At 35.9% G+C, this 13269-nt stretch overlaps 1 long non-coding RNA gene across 1 annotated transcript in view; it reads right to left on the bottom strand.

The window, feature by feature from the left end:
* The window catches only part of LOC131495099 (uncharacterized), a 63404-nt gene extending 62782 nt beyond the window's left edge, over positions 1-622 (bottom strand). Inside the window, exon 1 of the long non-coding RNA XR_009253761.1 lies at positions 538-622. This is a non-coding gene — a long non-coding RNA (uncharacterized LOC131495099). The remainder of the gene's footprint in view (positions 1-537) is intronic.
* Between the last annotated feature and the right edge of the window lie 12647 nt (positions 623-13269).

Below are 13269 nucleotides of genomic sequence, written 5' to 3'. Positions count from 1 at the left end.
CTGGTCAAATTCTAGACTGAGGATCAACTTGCATTGTTCACAAGCACTGTATATTAAGCCCTTTATTTCAGGCCTTTTTTTTTTCCCCCCTAAATGAAGATTTGCAACCTCAGGGAAAGGGCTAAGATACATAGTCTGTATCTGAAAGACATTATGCATTTTCTGCAAAGATCTCTGTGTGTAGAAACAACTCAGTTTTGTTTTTATGGTTCTCTTGAAGATGCGGACTCTTTGCATCATCTTCCTTAAAACCCAAAACGTTCCACGTTTCCTATTTGGAGCCCCTAATCACACATCTGTGATGTGCAATTCTCTTTCATCAGACTAGAACAGATTACATTCTGGTGAAGTTCACAAATTGGGGTACACTGGTCCCTCTCACAAAGCCCCGCTCTATGCAGATTCTGCAGATCCCCTTCTGGCTGCTGCAGACCTGATCTAATGACAAAGATTGCTCTTTCGGATGCTTTCCTCCCTGTGTATCCCGGATGCTTGCTTTCAGTCTCCTGACCACACTGTCGAGGCTCATCACCTTACCCACTTTGACTTTGATGGCTTCCTGTGCCTGCAGGAGACCAGCTTCTGACTTTCTTAGAAAGTCCTATCTTTTTGCGTATTGCCTGTGAAGACAAAAAGCATTCCAATAGTGCCTCTTATGATGTACTTTTTATACTGCATCCTGCTATTTTGAGCTATAGGGTACTGGAGATTATACAGCCCCTCATTAGCAACTGGGTCAAGTATCCACATCTCTTTTAGGATCAAAACCTTAAAGGGACTCTCTTAAAAAAAAAAAAGTCAGTTGGAAAGAAGAGTCACCATTAGCTTAAATGTAGTGTTAATCAATACGCAAAAGTTCAAAGGCTAAGGAAAGTATTTCCCATAATTCTTAGGGAATTAAAAAGGAGACTCGTTGGATCAAAATGAATTCTTTCTCTTTAAAATATGAAGAAAAATTTAATGAATACAAAAAGTGTATTTGATCTCTTTGAGTTAACACCTATATAGCTCTTTCATTTAGCTCTAAAGCAAACTGATGTGACACACAGGGAAATCCCTACACCATAAAGATAATTATGATACCCTCCTAATGACTTCTCCACACCACTTAAACTAATTAGCTTTATAAGAATACAATGTTTGTCACTTTCTTTTTCAATTTTATTATCTTTTTACCACGCGTGTCTCCACTTTAAATTTGAGTGAGAAAAGACATTAAATATAATCAAAGATTTTGTATCCATCAATATGGTATTCCTGGCTAGGTTTTTTTTTTTTATTGGCTTCCTGCCACACCTTGACTCTCTATCATGCCCCATCATGCTTCTTTTAATCTGAATATTTAGTGTTCTTTCATGTCTTAATTACAGCAAATTGCGGCACAGTTGGCACCATTTCTTGAAATTAATCCCAGAGTACTTTGTTTCTGTCAAGCAGTCAAAGCCTTGGAGAATAATAGTAAATGTTATTGCAGATCTAAATTTAAATGACTGTCTATGTATTTAACTTAAGCCTTTAATTATTCGTGCCGAACTGTTTTTGGTTCAAATGTTAAACATTATTCATTGAGAATGTGGAATTACTTTAGACAGCTTAAAACCTGCAGATATGTTTGGCTATAATTTGAACACAACAATTATTTATATTAACATATTTTCTCAGGTGTACAAAACTTAGGAAATGGCATGTGATATCTTCTTATGGATACATATTTCAACATTCCATCACTTCTGTCATTATTAATAAAAGGTATGGATTTAGGCCTATTCAATTCTAAATGGCTTTTCCCCAATGAATTGTTAAATTGTAGACCAGACCCCCCCCTTCCACCAAAAAAAAAAAAAAATATATATATATATATATATATATATTGACTTGGTATTATTATTGCTGATGTCTTTAAATAATTCTAGATAATGAAGCACTTCAAAACTTCTTCCAAATCTAAGAGTTATAGTATTTTGTTTGTTTGTTTTTCTACGGAAAACTTAAAGGTCTTAGAACTCTCAATGGCCAATTCTTTTATTCTTCAATTCTGAGCACATTCTACCAATAATCTGCATTCAAAAAGAAAGCACAATTTTATAAACTAACATGAGTTTAAAAAGTCTAAGATAGTAGAATTCACTACTCATGCTTTATGAATGTATGTTGAAATAATTTGAAACTGGAAAATTCTGGGATGTAGAGAATACATACTATTGATTTGATTTCAAGTGATTGGCTTTCATGTTAATTTTTTTTAACTTAATGAATAATACAAATTACATATTTTGTATACTTTTCAGTGAACCACACAGTAGAAGCCTGCGTATCACAGTGGGCCACTCTATGAACTGCCATCAAGATATGAGCTCCAGGAAGATAAGGAATTTGCCTCATTTATCCATCTGTGTGTTGCCAACATATATACCTCTCTATATAATAAGCGCTTAGTAAATTGAATTGGATAGATGGTTTTAATTTCACCTGTCAGACATGTGTCATTTTCTTCACTAGGAAATACGTGTCCTTTGCTTTGCCTCTGAAATACAAAGTGAATGTGGAAGGATTTGCACTTAAAGTTTGGGCAGATTTATCTTCTAACCATCTACCGGCATAAATTCATAAATACTACAGTTTTATATATTTTTAGCCTCTATCCATTTCTATCACCAACACTTAAGGTACACACTGGATTTAGAGACAACAAGAAAAAGATGGAATCACCAAATTTAAGGTAAAATATATATTTCTCAATAATTCAGGAAAAAATGCATGAAGTGGTGTGTTTCCAGTTCCCTCTCCTTATCAATAGCAATGTGATTGTTGAACAGATATCTATTTCCCTGTTTCTCACAATCTCAAGGGTGCAGCTGATCTTTCTAACTACAAAGTTTCCTGGCAGCTGCAAAGTCGCTTTCAAGCTGTGTTATCTGCTGTTCTAGCTGAGCAAGTTCCACTGTGTGTTTCTGTTGGGCAGCTATTACATCGAAATGGAATGACTGCAAACTCTTTTCTAGCACTTCACTCGCAAGAACAGCTTTCTCCCCCACGTATTGGTCCAATGTGTTAGCTGTTCCAGCGTTCCTGTCATCTGTGATCCGCTCATATTCTTAAATGCCCATCATTGTTTGCATTGCATTTAAGATCATGGTCAAAATGAGAAATTAATGCTCATGGTACCAGATATATTCTGTTCATTATATTCTCTAAATATTATTATCGACCTACTTAGAAAAAAATAAACAAGCATGTCTCTCTGGTAGTACAGCTAATGTAAATGTAGAAACTGAGGAATAGCAAAGTGAAACCAATTATCTCAGCCCTGGGGTAGTTTCACAAACACTGTTTAGACGTCTTAGGGAATCAAGAAGCTGTAATATTTTTGCAACAAATCTAAAAGCATAACTTCTGTATAATTTTTATATATAATCACAGTATTTCTCTTCTCTTAAGAATGATCCCAACAAGATTAATCAATTCCCAGATACTTACTTACATTAAAAATTTTGTTGCATTTTACAGAAGAATTTAATATCAATTTTCTCATTTCCTCCCTATTGTAAATTTGTAAAGTTATTATCAACTCATTTTATAATGAAAATAAACTCCAAATTCTTTGCTCTTTCTACTATGCCATGCTATTAATCTCATTGAGACATTTGAATTTTATGGTACACGTTGATAAGTTAATAAACCGATTTTTAAATAAAGAATGTGTTTATATTACAATAATCATATACACTATGATAATGATAATACTATACTCAATGTAAATCACAAATCAGTACAAACCATGCATCTAAATGAAGTCATCTCTAAAGTTTTGGCATTGTAATTTGAACTCTTTATCATCAACTTATTTTGAGTGATAAATAATCCTTGCTTTGCAATGAAAATAAATCTCTCTCTCATTTTTTAATGGGGTTGGATTTTCCCATTTGCATCGAGAGAAGGCAGTTATACATAGTGGAGGATTTCCCAGGAACCAGAGATGCAATCATGATTTAAAACCAGGTAACACTGTTAGCTCTTAACATTTAGTTTGCCTATATTGTGATTGGGTTGTTGGTTAGCCGATAAGTAGAGATGAAAGTATGAATAATAACAGAGAATAATTGGGATTGAAGATTTAGGATTACTACACTGTAAACAGTCAGCCCTGTGGATCACAAAGTAGAATCACGAAAACGAAACTACAGGCAGTTAGAAAAAAGATTATAAGGTGGAATCTTAGTATATTAGACCATAGGCAGAAAACAACAAAATTTATAAGTTAAAATCAAGAGATACTAGACGGTAGGCATTGAATATCAAGAGTAATAAGTACAACGTGGTGTTTCCTCTAAATCTCATTTCACAAAGCGTCCTGGAAACTGCTTCTACCTCATATTGTAATAAAATTAGAAAATTAGAATTTTAAGCAGCTCTATTATCAGGAGTTTAGCTGATCATTATCAATTGTTAAGATTCAAAAGAATCCCCTTCCATAACTGTTGGTCTACACAATGTACTAGAATCAGGCCATTACTTTATTGAGGCCAGGAACTATATCATTTGTTTTTATTCAGTGGTGTTCGCTCTGCTGTAGCATAAAATAGTTGGTCACAAATGAATGTGGGATTGGTCTTCAGCAGCAATAATAATAACAATAACAGCCCTTTAAATACATACCAAATTCCTATACTCGGGGAACAACATCCATAAAGAGACTGTATTATAAAATTTGGAATTCATATAATAAAAATCAAGTAATAAATTACTCATAGTGTTCAAAATCTGGAAAATGAGGAGGTTAATAACTGTAGTTATACCTATAATCTATTGTATCTCTTAAACATATAATGAATTTAATGGGAATAAAGGACTACTTAATTCTGAGGAACAAACATGATGATTGATCATATTTACCCCAAAGAACATACAAGCCTTTTAAAATGCAAAATGGAAAAATTCATAGCCAGGCTTGTTTAGAAGTTCAAAAGTGTTATTCTTTGTGTGCTTTCGAATAACGTTCAGGGTGTGTGACTACAATCTTGAGCACTGCTTATTCTCGCTGGAATTTCTGTGTCAGTGTTATTTTATTGTAACATAAAGTGGTCAAAATATTATATATGTCGAAACCTAATATCTCACTGTAGTGAACTAGAATCCAGAACAGAGTTTCCAAACCAACTTCAGTTTCCATCAAAGCTGCACCACTTACTAGCTATGTAATCTTAAACACCTCTCATTTTCAACTGAGCATAGGGGCACCTGGGTGGCTCAGTTGGTTAAGCATACAACTCTTGATTTCGGCTTAGGTCACGATCTCAGTGTCTTGAGATCAAGCCCTGCATGGGCCTCTGCACAGAGCATGGAGCCTGTTTGGGATCCGCGCCACCCCACCCCCCGCCTCCCCGCCCCAGCCCGTCCCTTGCTCACACTTTCTTTCTATCTCAAAACAAATGAATAAATATTTGAAAATAAAATAAAATAAGCATATAATAGCTATCAGATAGAGATGCTTCTAAGATAAAAAGAAATAACACATTTGGTATACTTCTGACATGGTAGACATTTTTTTAAAAATTATTAATATTATTATATTGGGCTATAATTTTTGTAACTTGAAAGTATATTTAAATTTAGGAATTATGAGAATTATTATACAGCCACCATGTTTAAAAATTATTATATTTAGAAATCTCATTATTTTTCTGAAAAATGACCTTCTCCTTATGCTTTTATACTGATATCTTTTGAAAGATTTCTTCTGCAACCATGTTTAAATGTCTCCTTAATATGTTTTTTGTAATGATAAAACAAGTCTACCAAGGGAAGTCTGGAATTTTTTAAAGTTTATTTATTTATTTTGAGAAAAAGAGAGACAGAGCATAAGCAGGGAGGGGCAGAGAAAGAGGGTGAGCAAGAGGATCATAAGCAGACCCTGCACTATCACCATGGAACCTGAGGCAGGGCTCAAACTCATCAACTGTGAGATCATGTCCTGACCCAAAATCAAGAGTCAGATGCTTAACAACTGAGCCCCTTGTTCATAGAATGTTTTTAAAAAAGAAAACTGTCAGATTATCAAGAAATCATCATAGTCTAATAGAAAATTACTTTACACAGATTGCAAGTGCCATCATTATTTTGCACTTATTTTCAAATGGAAGGATCTGGATCTTACTCTCCAGTTACTTGGAGGCTTAACTCTGGTAAGTAGATGTTAACCCCACACTGATCTAAACTACAGTTCAGATGTTAAGGAATAGATATAGGCCAATAAAACTATCAGGTCAGAATTTGGTTTTCAAGTCAGATGTAGTAATATAGAGGACAGTATGGTGTCCAAAAGGGAGAGAGAGATTGATTCATGTGAGTACAGTTATGATGGAGTCCTGAGAGGAAAACAATTTAGGTCAATGAGAATTACGTTAAGGGCAAAAAGGGCAGACCACCCACTAAAGAAGTAGGTGTCCACGCCTAGCTTCTCCTTAATTGTGGCTCATAAGTATACTTGAGTAATCTGCCTGGCCTACTTTCTCTAAGAGAGGCTCTGAGAGAACACTATCGACAAACAAACAAAATAAGCATTTTGTTGTTTTATAGGTTGATTCATGGACTATATCAACTGGTTTCTATTATAGTTGTGTTTGCCCATCTGGCATGTGGAACTATGTGATATGGTCAGAGCTCTTCATAAGAACTAATTTAGGGGCGCCTGGGTGGCTCAGTCAGTTAAGCATCTGACCTCAGCCCAGGACATGATCTTGCGGTCTGTGAGTTCAAGCCCCGTGCCGGGCTCTGTGCTGACAGCACAGAGCCTGGAGCCTGCTTCAGATTCTGTGTCTCCCTCTCTTTCTCTGCCCCTCTCCATTCAGGCTCTGTCTCTCTCTCTCAAAAATAAATAAAACATTAAAAAAATTTTTTTTTTAAAAGAACTAGTTTACATAGGTGTTCATGAGCCTTTTACAGAAAGGAGAGGAAGAGATGGGGTCAGACAATGTACATAAAAATGAAGTTCAGACACATTCATTAACTAAATCCACATACTACTAGAAGAATGTTCATTAAAAGCTCTTGAGGAGGCTAGGATGCATAGCCATCAGCTTGAGCTAGAAAAGCACATACATTTCTGCTCTTCTCTCAGCACAGGTGTGTCTGTGGGCACATGGCTGGCGAAAACACTGAAATTTAACCGGTAACTAGTATTATCTAGTCTTGCCTCCCTAGGACAGCTTCAGCGGGCTTTGAAGAAGTTCTGTGTAAGCTACAGATGCTAACTCAAATTAATTCTCTGTCTTGGATTTCTGTGCCATGCACTATTCTAAGTGTAATTCCATCAGTTTCATTTAACTTAAAAAAAAATTAGAGTCCTGGAAGAAGTTCTACAGATAAGGTGTTGAAAAAGTAATGTTCAATTGAATTGTTCTCCAGAAAATGGGCAATACACTGATAAAGAGGGTATAAGTCACTAAAAAGTCACTAGAAACAAGTGTTGCCAGCAGTTGCTACTATCACAAAAAGAAGAACCTTGTGGTACCTGCTCTCCAGGAGAATCACTATGAACAAGAATCAATGTTACCAGACTGTGTTTACTGACAGAAGGGGCTTTGGGCAGCACTTACAGGAGCCAGCATTTTGATCATAATACTCTCCCATTTAAAACACTGCTGCAGCTTCATGATAAAGTTTGGTATTTAAAATGGGCTCCATGGCTTTCAGGCCCTGTCGACCTCAAAAGTTTCCTTTTGCCCATTATACACTAAATTCCAGTGGTGCTGGTGTTTAGTTCTTAGAAAGCACTAAACTCCTTCCTTCCCATGTCAGGGTCATTTACATGCCGTCTCTTTACCTTGAATGCTCTTCCTCCACCTTTACTTGGTCTCTCCTTCTCTAACCCTGTTATCTCCTTCCTTTTTCAACATCATCTTAAATCATGTGTTCTCAGAAATTTCTCCCACCTGATCCAGTAGAGGAGGTGTATCCTCATGAATCCTGTACATTTTCACAGGATTCAAAATAATTGTAAACACACACACATTTGTCTCCTTATGTGCCCAATGTGAACTTTTCTCACCAAATTTTATGTTCTCTGTACACACGGACATTTCTATCACATTTAGCATTGTATTCCATGTACTTATCCTAATGCCTCTGAAGGCCTTATAATCATGTGTCTGGTATATAGTAGGTAAGTGAACTAATGAATCCATACATAATGAACTCTAACATTAGGAATGTTAGACTGATAAACTAACAGCTAAAATGTACAAATGGAAGTGAAAATTATTATTTTACTTTCTTTTTGGAGAATTTCCTTTAACCATTGTTTAAGGGTAGGTAGGCTGGGGGCAAATTCTTAGTTTTCCCTCATGTGATAATGAATATATTCCTGAAGATATTTTTGCTGAATACAGAATTCAGGATTGATAGTTTCTTTCTTTTAGCATTTGAAAAATGATGGGTATTTCCATCTGGCTCTGTAGTTTCAGATCAGAAATCTGCTGTTACTCAAACCTTTGTTTTTTTCTGGGTAATGGTCATTTTTCTTTAGCTGCATTCATGACTTTTTCTTTGCTAAAAGCAAAGTTTCCAGAAATTTGATTATCACGTGTCTTAGTATGGAGTCCTCTGGGTTTATTCTGCTTGTGTTTTACACAGCATCTTGAATCTAATAATTTATGCACTTAACCAAATTTTGAAAATTTTTAGCCTTTGTTTCATGAATAATTTTTCAGCCCATTCTGTTTTTTCCTCTCTTCTGGATTCTCACACCATGAATATTAGACATTTTAAAATTGATTCACAGGTTATCAAAGGTCTTTTTGTCTTTACTGTTCCAATTAGGTAATTTCTATTGTTTCATCATCAAATTCATGATTCTTTCTCCTGTCATCTCCAATCTACTACTGAGTTGGTCCAGTGAGAGTTTCTTTCATTTTTTTCATATTTACCTTTTTGTCAAGTTCCACAGTTTTGATTTGTTTTTTAAAAAACTTACATTCCATTTTTGCTGAGATTTGCTATTTTTTTCACTTACTATATACAAAAGTTCATAATTGCTCACTGAAGCAAATTTATGATTGCTACTTTCTTTTTCATTTTTGTTTAATTTTTAAAAAGTTATTTATTTGTTTTGAGAAAGGGGGAGAGCAGGAGCTCGGGACAGGCAGAGAGAGAGAAAGGGAGAGAGAGAATCCCAAGCACGCTCCACACTGTCAGTGCAGAGCCCAATGTGGGGCTCGATCCCATGAACTGTGAGATCATGACCCGAGTCAAAATCAAGAGTCAATCACTTAACTGACCCAAGCGCCCCATGATTGCTACTTCTAAAACCTGCCAAATAATTCCAGTATCTGAGTTTGATATCAATGTAGGCATCTACTGATTGTTCTTTCTCATTCAAGCTGTGATTGTTTCGGTTCATGGAGTGATTTTTGATTTTTGATTGCTTTCTGGAGGTCTAAGAGATGTCGTGAGATCCTGGACCTATTTCAACTTTTTCAGCTAGCAGTCACCCGATTTTAGCTGTAGCACACAGGTCTGGGTCTGATGAACCCATACATGGATGTTCATCTTCCTACTGGGCTCCACTGACCCATTCCCCGAAAAAACAGAGCATAGTATTGCATTACCTTGTTGCCGTTGAATGGGCACAGAAACTCGGCTCCCTTGTGATCCCCACAAATACTACCCTATCGGGGAAAACAGAGTGCCACTAGCACTACATCATACCCCCTCATACTGGCTCGTTGCTGATAGGGTGGAGGACAGTGCAGGTGGAGTGTTGTGCCTCTGGACCTCACTGACACTGGGAGAGATAAAGAATCAGGATGCTGATTGGCACCAACTTGCACTGTCTGATTCTTCCTTGTTGCTGCCTTCTGGGTGAAAGTTCAGCTCTTTGCTTGGACTGACCAAGAACAATCTGGTGGGGTAATCACAGAAGTATCTGTTTATGCCAAAGGGCAGGGGTAGAAATTTGGGTCTGTGTTCAATCCCCCTGATGCCAGGGGACCAGAGGGGAGAGTTTTTCCATTGGTACTTAGATGGAGCAAAGCAGATATTGTCAATAAGTTGACCAATCTACCTGGCTACTCATTTCCTTCTCCTTTGGCTAGATGGAGCAGGCTTTTGTTAGGCCCTTTTTTGCTTGGATGTTTTGGTGGTTCCAGGTTGAATGCTCTGGTGCCTCGTCCTGGCTATTTGGCAAGACAAAAAGAACCACCAGGGAGCTCACTGTCTTTTCATTCCTCAATCCCATGGTCCTTAGTCAGTCCATCTTTTTCTTTCCATATACAGGCTTCCTGTTTTTACTTGTTACATTATGTTCAAGGTTTTAGGTTCTTGGGGCAGCGGGGGGGGGGGGGGGGTGGACTAGAGAAGATGTTATTTTATTTCAGCCCAAACTGGAAGTTTCTTAAAATTATTATTTTAATACATTCCTTTGTTATTTTATTATTCTATTTTCCCATTAGGAAACTTAGTGAAATTGTAGAATTGAGAACCAAGGAAAGTGGTTTTATTGTGACCTAGCCCCAGATTTCTGATTCTAGATAAGGCCTACAATAACACAATGATTTCTAAAAAGGAAATGAGTTAAAAAAAAAACTTGCTTCATTTCTAACTTGCTTAATTTCACATTCATTATGTAATGTACTTTAGTAATTATATATTTTTTTACTCAATACATATGTGTCTTACTTTATACATTATATGGCAAGCACTGTGTTGTTCCAAAGCCTATGGAGGAAAAAGAATTAATAAAACAAAAAAACTGAAATATAAAAATAAATAATATAATTAAACAATGAATTAATAGATCAAAAGAAAATTGTGCTAAGATCTTAAGTGCTCTCAAAATAAAATAAAAATGAAAAGAATGTCATGCCAATAAGTAGGAAAAATAGGTTGCTAAGTAGTTGAGAAAAACTTTCAAATTGGTCAACTTCTCATTGATATGTATAAGGAAACAATTTAATTTACCAGTCTTACATTTTCCAAGTTGCTTCTATTATAATAATTAAAGTAGGCTGTGTCAGAAAAGCAGTGTGGAAAGTAGAGTTGCCATTTTCTCAACTACTATGCTGAGTGAGGGGATATGACCCCACATCATGTCTTTGTCAATTGTAGGATTGCAAATTTTGTATGCTCTGTGACAATTCTCACCTCCTATGAAGAATCAAATGGCATTCCCTTTTTCATGTTCCTAGAAAAGGATTTCACTCCCTATCTATTTATCTATACATATATTTCTTATAAAAGTTGATTTATTTAATAATATGTGACACATAAGCAGGCAAGGATCAAGATTTTCATTGTAGACATTAAAGATACCCTGAGACTTTTAGATCCAAAGCTTTACACCAAGCAGTGTTTGATGTCACTTCCAGTGACATCTTTCTGAATGGGTTTGGAACTGCTGAACTAGTAAGTAGAGGTAGCTATAGCTAAGGAGCAACAGGGAAATAAGGGCTAACTATATATCCATGAATTATATCCTCAAGGAATAGTTATTTGCTAACTCTCTCTATATACATGTATGTTCACATATGAAGTTACATATATAGATATCTATCTGCATATCTTTCTATCCATTTAGGTAGATATAGATAGATAGATCACCAATACATATATGGTGGCATTGTATATATTTTATATAATCATATAGGAGTTGTCAGTATCTATGGACAGCTAGAGTATCCATAAGCAGCTTTTTATTTTTTAAAGAATGTGTGTTTTGGCCAGTTTAAATTGACAAACCATTAGTTGTTAATGTATTTACAAAGGGAAATAAACTAGAAATTTTATTTAGCAAATTAACTCTTTAGTAGCAGAAGGATTTTATACTGCATAATAATGAGACTAAGTTTGTGCTAGGAATCAGCAATGTGAGTATTAATTCTTTCATTACCTCTCATGACTGTAGGCAAGTAAGAAAATCTCCCAGAGTGTCACATTTCTCATTTAGAAATGGTTTTTATGGATATGTGATGGAATATGTTATTTCTACAATCCTTTCTAACACTCAAGTTTTTCAAAATACAAACTTTAAAATTTGCATGTTAATTCTTTAGAGATACTAGAAATGAAATATTACTCAAATAGGTCAAAAAACAGGTAAATTGCATATTTAGGATTAGGAAGAATGAGTGTTTAACACCTTCTCACCTAGTATATATTTTTTTTTCTTGGAGTCACTAAGATTTATAATAATTTTCTTCCTTGGTCCTAGCCTTCTATGACTGCCACAGCTGTGCCTTCTGAGCCCTCTCCACTGTGGTGGGGGGCCTGCTGTTTTGCTTTAGGAGGCCTCAGATAGGCTCTGGCTAATACTTAAGACCTATCTCTCAAACTTGAACCTTATCTCTCTAATGAATGCCTGTTCGCCCTCAGAGCCAAATGCCCAGGGAGAACCAAAGCTCTTGATCCTTGCTTTATGAACATCTACTTATTGGATCTCAGGGTCAGAAGCTCTGTGATGTAGTCACTCTGGTATTGTACTCTCTCCAGGAATCTAGGGTTCAAACAGCTCCTGTAGCCACTAGCTGCTATGGTGATAGATGGCCTCAAGCTGGTTTGACTGTTCCAGACTTGAGGTATGTGATTTCCTGTAAGTCTGGACTTGCTTCTTCTCTGCTCTAAAGCCACAGTGTTCCTTCCTCTCTCTAGGAAGCCCATCTTTAATGAAGTGCTTTCCCAACACCTTGGCTACCATGATCTCTAGGCCTCTTTATGCTAGTCACAGGCAAGGCCAGAGAGAACCCCCGTATTTTTAGTGCCCTTCAGCAGCACCTATTCTAGTCTTTTTTTAATAAGAACTAGATTCTAGTCTTTTTTTTAATAAGAACAGAAAATGCATATAAAAGCCATGCATTATCCTCTTATTACACCATCATCTATTGGTACTGATGCTGTGGTATTTTTCTCCCAATCAGGACAGGCATTGACCTCCATTCATATGATAATCAGATGCTATTGATTGCCCTGTGAAAGGAATCTGAATGGATAGCTTCTCCTGAAAGGCTTTTCAACTCTTATGTAAAAGTAGAATTTTAAGGAAATTCAAGGAAATAGTTAGGTAATAGCCCTATAGAAAGAGAGATACATGAACATTAGCTATAGGTTAAGGTAAGAGAGATGAAGATTGGTAGTTTTCTACTCTAGTGGTACTAGTTTTAATATATCCTAGTCAGGATATGACCACTAACTGAATCAAATTTTTTTGTCTGTTTATTCTTAAAATTTGGAAAATGTTACATTTAAATATTATATTGGTGTTTTGAGTTCATTTTTAAT

This window comes from Neofelis nebulosa, chromosome 14, assembly GCF_028018385.1.
Source record: "Neofelis nebulosa isolate mNeoNeb1 chromosome 14, mNeoNeb1.pri, whole genome shotgun sequence".
NCBI lineage: Eukaryota > Metazoa > Chordata > Mammalia > Carnivora > Felidae > Neofelis > Neofelis nebulosa.
Note: the sequence above shows the minus strand (reverse complement) of the source record. Positions and strands in the feature narration are given on the sequence as shown.